We start from the raw sequence: 8,289 nt of genomic DNA, 5'->3' as shown, positions 1-8,289 counted from the left end.
GGGGGATTCTGATGGGGACCCTGATGTAAGGGGGGGGATTCTGATGTAAGGGGGGGGATTCTGATGGGGGACCCTGATGTAAGGGGGGGGATTCTGATGGGGACCCTGATGTAAGGGAGGGATTCTGATGGGGACCCTGATGTAAGGGGGGGGGGATTCTGATAGGGACCCTGATGTAAGGGGGGGGGATTCTGATAGGGACCCTGATGTAGGGGGGGATTCTGATGGGGACCCTGATGTAGGGGGGGGTTCTGATGGGGACCCTGATGAGGCCCCTGATGTAAGGGGGGATTCTGATGGGGCCCCTGATAAAGGGGCGGGATCTGATAAGGGCCCTGATGTAAGGGGGGGATTCTGATGGGGCCCCTGATGTAAGAGGGGGATTCTGATGGGGCCCCGGATGTAAGAGGGGGGATTCTGATGGGGCCCCGGATGTAAGAGGGGGGGATTCTGATGGGGCCCCTGATGTAAGAGGGGGGATGGGGCCCCTGATGTAAGGGGGGGGGGGGGGGGGATTCTGATGGGGACCCTGAAATTGGTAAATTTAACTCATTTGTTTAAAAAAAACTGATTTGTTTTTCAGATGCAAATTATTATTATTATTATACAGGAAAAGGTTGAAAGTAGATTCTACTTTCCTGATAATAGTGGACTTTGTAGGCGGGGAGTATAAAAAAATGAACAATCTTTATCACAAAATACCTTAAAATATAAAATCCCAACAAAACCCTCTACTTCTCAATGAGTCCACAAATCCCCGGACCCCCCCGGGGGATGGAGGTGCCGATCCAATCATGGAGGACATCTGGAAGTCCATTAGTGGGGAGTCCAGAGTGATATTGAGGTGGAGATGACGAGTCGGATCCACAATCCCTCCACATGTACAGATCGTTTTCTTGTACAGGATTTCTATTTGTAGAATTAGAAGGTGGGACCTCCGGACTGAGAAGTCTGTACAACACCCATATAAAGAATGTAGCATTTGTTATATATAAATAGAAATAATAATAGTTTTATCATTGTTTATAAACATTACATCAATAACAACTTACTGAACGCCCTTTTCTGGCACTGTCAGTTTACAAGTTTAAATCAGTAATTTTTGCTTGAAAAAAAAAAAAAAAAAAATTGCTCTGAAACAATATACTTTTTTTTTTTTAGCAGAGACCCTAAAGAATAAAATGGGGATCGTTGCAATTATGTCGCACTGTATTTGCGCAGCAGTTTTTCAAACACAATTTGTTTGGGGGAAATACATTTTAACCACTTGCCGCCCAAGTACGTAGTCGGACATCCTCGGGTTTCAGTGGGTATTCCTGGACGATTGAGGCGCACCTACAGGCATCGTCCGGCGTCATTCTTTGCAGCCGGAAATTCTCTTTCATGCAGAAGTGATCTGAGAAGCCAATTGCCTACTTGATCTCTTCTGTGGGTGGCAGAAACAGGGGGGGTGGGGGTGGGGGGGGGGGGGGGGGTCCCAATTCCTTCCTGCTGCCGCCTCTCCTGGGTTTTCCACTCCCACCGCGGAGGGCGGGAGCCATGTGGTGATGGCTGCCCTGTACAGAGAGAGGGGAACTGACATCATTCCTCCTCCTCCTCTCTGTAACCCCTTCAACCTCTACAGCAACTTCTGGATATGACGCTGAGCACGTGACCTCAATTTCTTTGGTGGACCATGTGAGGCCTGTTCTGAGTGGAACCTGTCCTGTTATACCGCTGTAAGGTCTTGGCCACCGTGCTGCAGCTTAGTTTCAGGGTCTTGGCAATCTTCTTATGGCCTAGGCCATCTTTATGTAGAACAACAATTCTTTTTTTTTTTTTCAGATCCTCAGAGAGTTCTTTGTCATGAGGTTCCATGTTGAACTTCCAGTGACCAGTATGAGAGAGTGAGAGCGATAACACCAAATTGAACACACCTGCTCCCCATTCACACCTGAGACCTTGTAACACTAACGAGTCACATGACACCGGGGAGGGAAAATGGCTTAATGGGCTCAATTCGGACATTTTCACTCACTGTTGTTGCCAGCGGTTTAGACATGGCTGTGTTAATAGTAAGTATTATCTAAACTAGGGATGGAAACATGTAGTTAGCTCTAAGTTTATATACTTTCAATTTTATGATTCCTGAAACTAGTTGAAACTAGTTAGTTCTATGGCAGTCTTCCCAGATTTATTCTTTATACTTTTTTACTAGGGTAACAAGGATATATACGTTTAATTTAGATGGACATACAAAGGAGAGGGATTTTCACGGTGCAAGTAAATTAAGCATACGGAAAAGCTGTATATCTTTTCTCTTTTTTTAAAAAAACAGTTTATTGTTTACATTTAAAAAACACATATATTATATAGAGTAACAGACATATTCCTTTTGGGATTAAAATTAAAACAAGGTGGTCAAAAATAGGGAATGACAAGGAAAAAATGTACACTACAGGTTCACAGATGGTAATTATTTCATACTAGCCCGACATGTTTCGCACTTGTCGTTTTTCAAGGGATAGGGACAGTCTTTACTTCTTTTTATTTAGATATCTTCTCTGCCTTCTAAGCAGCGCTCTCCTCGTCTCTCACTAGATGTGGTGTCCTCTGTCCCATATCGTTCTGCTGCCTTCAGTTTTTTGAATATGCCCGCCAAAGTCCTTTCTTGCTCACGACTGTAAAAAAGAAAAGAAATTGTTAAAACCATCATCATTGTGTAAGCGCTAACATTATAATACATGGAAACATCACGTTTTTCTTAAAGTGTATATAATCCCTAACAATGTTCTTCTTTTATTTGCACCGTTTTGGTCTGTTAATAACACAGTTGGGGGCGTTTTGTTATATCTGTTCGATATCTACAAAAATATACCTATTTATCCTGCCAGAAATATTGTGAGCTTATAGCTTCCTGTACTGCGCTCTTATCAGTTACATTGTTCCTGGCTGTCTATGTGGACTATAGAACACCTCCCCTGTCTTATGGAGTCCTGTTCTCCTGTTCTAGGGTGACAACGCTGTTCCTCCAGCAATACAGTGGAGGAGTAGGCATGGCCACCCTAACACAAAAGGTGTGTTATTGGCAGGGTCACCAATGAAATATTAACCACTTGCCGACCGCCTCACGCCTATATACGTGAGCAGAGCGGCACGGGCAGGCAAAATCACGTACCTGGTACGCGATTGCCTTCCCGCGGGCGGGGGGGGGTCTGATAGGACCCCCCCCGGTGCCATCGGCGGTCGGCTTTTGGTTGGGAGCGATGAAAGACGAGGGGGGAGACCATCCGATCGCAGCCCCCCCCCCTCGCGATCGCTCCCAGCCAATGAGAAACATCCCCTGCCTCTGTATAGTACACAGGGGCAGAGGATGTGATGTCATCTCTCCTCGGCTGGCCAGTTTCCGTTCCAGCGCCGAGGAGAGACGACATGTAAGTGCACCAACACTCACACACAACACAGTAGAACATGCCAGGCATACCTTACACCCCTGATCGCCCCCCGATTTCCCCCCCCCGTCACAAACTGACACCAAGCAGGTTTTTTTTTTTTTTTTTTCCCTGATTACTGCAATAGTGTCAGTTTGTGACAGTTAGAAGTGGTAGGGCAGTGAGTATTAGCCCCCTGTAGGTCTAGGTACCCCCCTAACAAAGTTTTAACCCCTTGATCACCCCCTGTCGCCAGTGTCGCTAAGCGATCATTTTCTGATCGCTGTATTAGTGTCACTGGCGACGCTAGTTAGGAACGTAAAATATTTAGGTTTGCCGTCAGCGTTTTATAGCGTACAGGGACCCCCATATACTATCTAATAAATGTTTTAACCCCTTGATTGCCCCCTAGTTAACCCTTTCACCACTGATCACCGTATAACTGTTACGGGTGACGCTGGTTAGTTCGTTTATTTTTTATAGTGTCAGGGCACCCGCCGTTTATTACCGAATAAAGGTTTAGCCCCCTAATCGCCCGGCGGTGATATGCGTCGCCCAGACAGTGTCAGATTAGCGCCAGTACCGCGAACACCCACGCACGCAGCATACGCCTCCCTTAGTGGTATAGTATCTGAACGCATCAATATCTGTTCCGATCAGATCTATACTAGCGTCCCCAGCAGTTTAGGGTTCCCAAAAACGCAGTGTTAGCGGGATCAGCCCAGATACCTGCTAGCACCTGCGTTTTTCCCCTCCGCCCGGCCCAGCCCACCCAAGTGCAGTATCGATCGATCACTGACACTTACAAAACACTAAACGCATAACTGCAGCGTTTGCAGAGTCAGGCCTGATCCCTGCGATCGCTAACAGTTTTTTTGGTAGCGTTTTGGTGAACTGGTAAGCACCAGCCCCAGGCAGCGTCAGATTAGCGCCAGTACCGCTAACACCCACACACGCAGCATACGCCTCCCTTAGTGGTATAGTATCTGATCGGATCAATATCTGATCCGATCAGATCTATACTAGCGTCCCCAGCAAGTTAGGGTTCCCAAAAACGCAGTGTTAGCGGGATCAGCCCAGATACCTGCTAGCACCTGCGTTTTGCCCCTCCGCCCGGCCCAGCTTACCCAAATGCAGTATCGATCGCTCACTTTTTTTGTAGCGTTTTGGTGAACTGGCAAGCGCCAGCGGCCTAGTACACCCCGGTCGTAGTCAAACAGCACTGCAGTAACACGTGGTGACGTGGCGAGTCCATAAGTGCAGTTCAAGCTGGTGAGGTGGCAAGCACAAGTAGTGTCCCGCTGCCACCAAAAAGACAAACACAGGCCCGTCGTGCCCATAGTGCCCTTCCTGCTGCATTCGCCAATCCTAATTGGGAACCCACCACTTCTGCAGCGCCCGTACTTCCCCCATTCACATCCCCAACCAAATGCAGTCAGGTGCCATGAGAGGCATTTTCTTTATGTCCTCCGAGTACCCCTACCCAACGAACCCCCCCAAAAAAGATGTTGTGTCTGCAGCAAGCGCGGATATAGACGTGACACCCGCTATTATTGTCCCTCCTGTCCTGACAATCCTGTCTTTGCATTGGTGAATGTTTTGAACGCTACTATGCACTAGTTGAGTATTAGCGTAGGGTACAGCATTGCACAGACTAGGACACACTTTCACAGGGTCTCCCAAGATGCCATCGCATTTTGAGAGACCCGAACCTGGAACCGGTTACAGTTATAAAAAGTTAGTTACAAAAAAAAAAAAAAAAGTGTAAAAAAAAAAAAAAACACACAAACAAAATAAAAAAAAATAGTTGTCGTTTCATTGTTCTCTCTCCCTATTCTCTCTATTGTTCTGCTCTTTTTTACTGTATCTATTATGCAATGTTTTATTGTTATTATGTTTTATCATGTTTGTTTTTCAGGTATGCAATTTTTTATACTTTACCGTTTACTGTGCTTTATTGTTAACCATTTTTTTGTCTTCAGGTACGCCATTCACGACTTTGAGTGGTTATACCAGAATGATGCCTGCAGGTTTAGGTATCATCTTGGTATCATTCTTTTTAGCCAGCGGTCGGCTTTCATGTAAAAGCAATCCTAGCGGCTAATTAGCCTCTAGACTGCTTTTACAAGCAGTGGGAGGGAATCCCCCCCCCCACCGTCTTCCATGTTTTTTTCTGGCTCTCCTGTCTCAACAGGGAACCTGAGAATGCAGCCGGGTGATTCAGCAGCTGACCATAGAGCTGATCAGAGACCAGAGTGGCTCCAAACATCTCTATGGCCTAAGAAACTGGAAGCTACGAGCATTTTATGACTTAGATTTCGCCGGATGTAAACAGCGCCATTGGGAAATTGGGGAAGCATTTTATCACACCGATCTTGGTGTGGTCAGATGCTTTGAGGGCAGAGGAGAGATCTAGGGTCTAATAGACCCCAATTTTTTTTTTTAAAAAAAAAAGAGTACCTGTCACTACCTATTGCTATCATAGGGGATATTTACATTCCCTAGATAATAAAAATGATTTAAAAAAAAAAAAAAAAATGAAAGGAACAGTTTAAAAATAAGATAAAAAAGCAAAAAAAAAAAAAAAAAAGCACCCCTGTCCCCCCTGCTCTCGCGCTAAGGCGAACGCAAGCGTTGGTCTGGCGTCAAATGTAAACAGCAATTGCACCATGCATGTGAGGTATCACTGCGAAGGTCAGATCGAGGGCAGTAATTTTAGCAGTAGACCTCCTCTGTAAATCTAAAGTGGTAACCTGTAAAGGCTTTTAAAATGTTATTAATTTTGTTGCCACTGCACGTTTGTACGCAATTTTAAAGCATGTCATGTTTGGTATCCATGTACTCGGCCTAAGATCATCTTTTTTATTTCATCAAACATTTGGGCAATATAGTGTGTTTTAGTGCATTCAAATTTAAAAAAGTGTGTTTTTCCACAAAAAATGCGTTTGAAAAATCGCTGCGCAATTACTGTGTGAAAAAAAAAAATGAAACACCACCATTTTAATCTGTAGGGCATTTGCTTTAAAATAATATATAATGTTTGGGGGTTCAAAGTAATTTTCTTGCAAAAAAAAAAATTTTCTCATGTAATCAAAAAGTGTTAGAAAGGGCTTTGTCTTCAAGTGGTTAGAAGAGTGGGTGATGTGTGACATAAGCTTCTAAATGATGTGCATAAAATGCCAGGACAGGTTCAAAACCCCCCCAAATGACCCCATTTTGGAAAGTAGACACCCCAAGCTATTTGCTGAGAGGCATGTCGAGTCCATGGAATATTTTATATTGTGACACAAGTTGCGGGAAAGAGACAAAATTTTTTTTTTTTTTTTTTTGCACAAAGTTGTCACTAAATGTTATATTGCTCAAACATGCCATGGGAATATGTGAAATTACACCCCAAAATACATTCTGTTGCTTCTCCTGAGTACGGGGATACCACATGTGTGAGACTTTTTGGGAGCCTAGCCGCGCACGGGACCCCGAAAACCAAGCACCGCCTTCACTGGCAGGATCACCAGGCAAGACCCTTTGCAAAAGACTCCCTAAAAAAAAAAGAAAAGAAATTGGCTTGACAACTCTGTATGCCAACGTGCCGAAAAATAGTTTTGGGTTTTACATACACATTGGGGTCTATTTATAAATGTTTACACCCAAGATTCACCCAACTTTCACCCAGGATCCGCACATTTTTCCCCAATTGGAAAAATAGGGGAAATTCCTGTGGCAACTTTTATAAATAGACCCCACGATTCTAGGTTAGTAATTTCTGTAAATACCAAAGAACACTTACCAGACACGCATTAATATGCAGAAGCCAACCATCAGCAAGAGTAATATTAGGATGAGCATCCCCAATATAGGTAATGCCAAGATGTATCTGACGGTCATTTCTAAAGGAAGAGAGAAAAAAAAAATATGATTATTAAAGCTAAAAGGAACCAATCAGCATCAGCCGTCCAAAAAAAGACGGCGTAATAACGACATCTGAATTATTATTAATTCAATAATAATAATTATTATAAATATGTATTATTATAATTATTATATATTATAATAATAATTATGATTTATTATATAATTATAATAATAAATTATGAATGATTGCTTTGGAAGGATCTCATTGCACGTTGGAGCCTTTTGGGGCCTTCAGAACGTCTTAAATCATGAGTCTTCCTTGGAAGTGACAACAATTTACTTACTGGTTGGTTGTGATGGATCTGATGGATGGTTTCTGTCCGTCCCGTCTGGAATATCATTTTTCGGCTGAACTGTATCTGTCCCGCCAGTTTCATCATAATTTGTAATTTGGCCATCTGGATAATCACCTATAAACATAAAGTAATAAAAAATCATTAGCAAACATGGGACATTGATCTATATTTTAGAACTTAAAACATTTAACCCCCCCCCAAAATAAATAAAATAAAAGTATTTCCATTTCTGTCTGTGTTGCTGTTGGAGAGTTCCCCTCACATCCTGTTTGAATAAATGTCAGCAGGACAGGAAGTGATGGGAGTTCTGGATAGTAGTAAATGCTTGACCGGGGGTTCCAGTCCTTTCCCACTCCATCCAAGACCTAGCTAAAAAAAAAAAAAATTTGCCTTGACATACGTTTTAATAAGGTGACCAATAGCCCCCCAGCCACTTATCAGTGTCGCCCATCAGTGCCTCATCAACAGTGCTGCCCATCAGTGCCACCTATCAGTGGACATTAGTGCCACCCATCAGTGCCGTATTATCTGTGCCTATCACTGCCCACCAGTGCAGCCTCATCAGCACATATCAATGAAGGATAAAAATTACCTGTTTGCAAAATTTTATAACTATGAAACATGATTTTTTTCTTTTAAAAAAAAATTTCCATCTTTTTTGTTTGTTTAGC

The 8,289-nt window shown here is 43.5% G+C and overlaps 1 long non-coding RNA gene across 1 annotated transcript; it reads right to left on the bottom strand.

Moving 5' to 3' along the window:
- Nucleotides 1-2,577: 2,577 nt before the first annotated feature.
- LOC141107318 (uncharacterized) lies at nt 2,578-7,300 on the bottom strand. The gene is made up of 2 exons (XR_012235862.1): nt 7,198-7,300; nt 2,578-2,660 (listed from the first exon to the last, which is right to left on the bottom strand). It is a non-coding gene; the product is annotated as an uncharacterized lncRNA (long non-coding RNA).
- Between the last annotated feature and the right edge of the window lie 989 nt (nt 7,301-8,289).

Source organism: Aquarana catesbeiana, linkage group LG09 (assembly GCF_042186555.1).
Source record: "Aquarana catesbeiana isolate 2022-GZ linkage group LG09, ASM4218655v1, whole genome shotgun sequence".
Lineage (NCBI taxonomy): Eukaryota > Metazoa > Chordata > Amphibia > Anura > Ranidae > Aquarana > Aquarana catesbeiana.
This window is presented reverse-complemented; position numbering and strand designations above follow the sequence as displayed.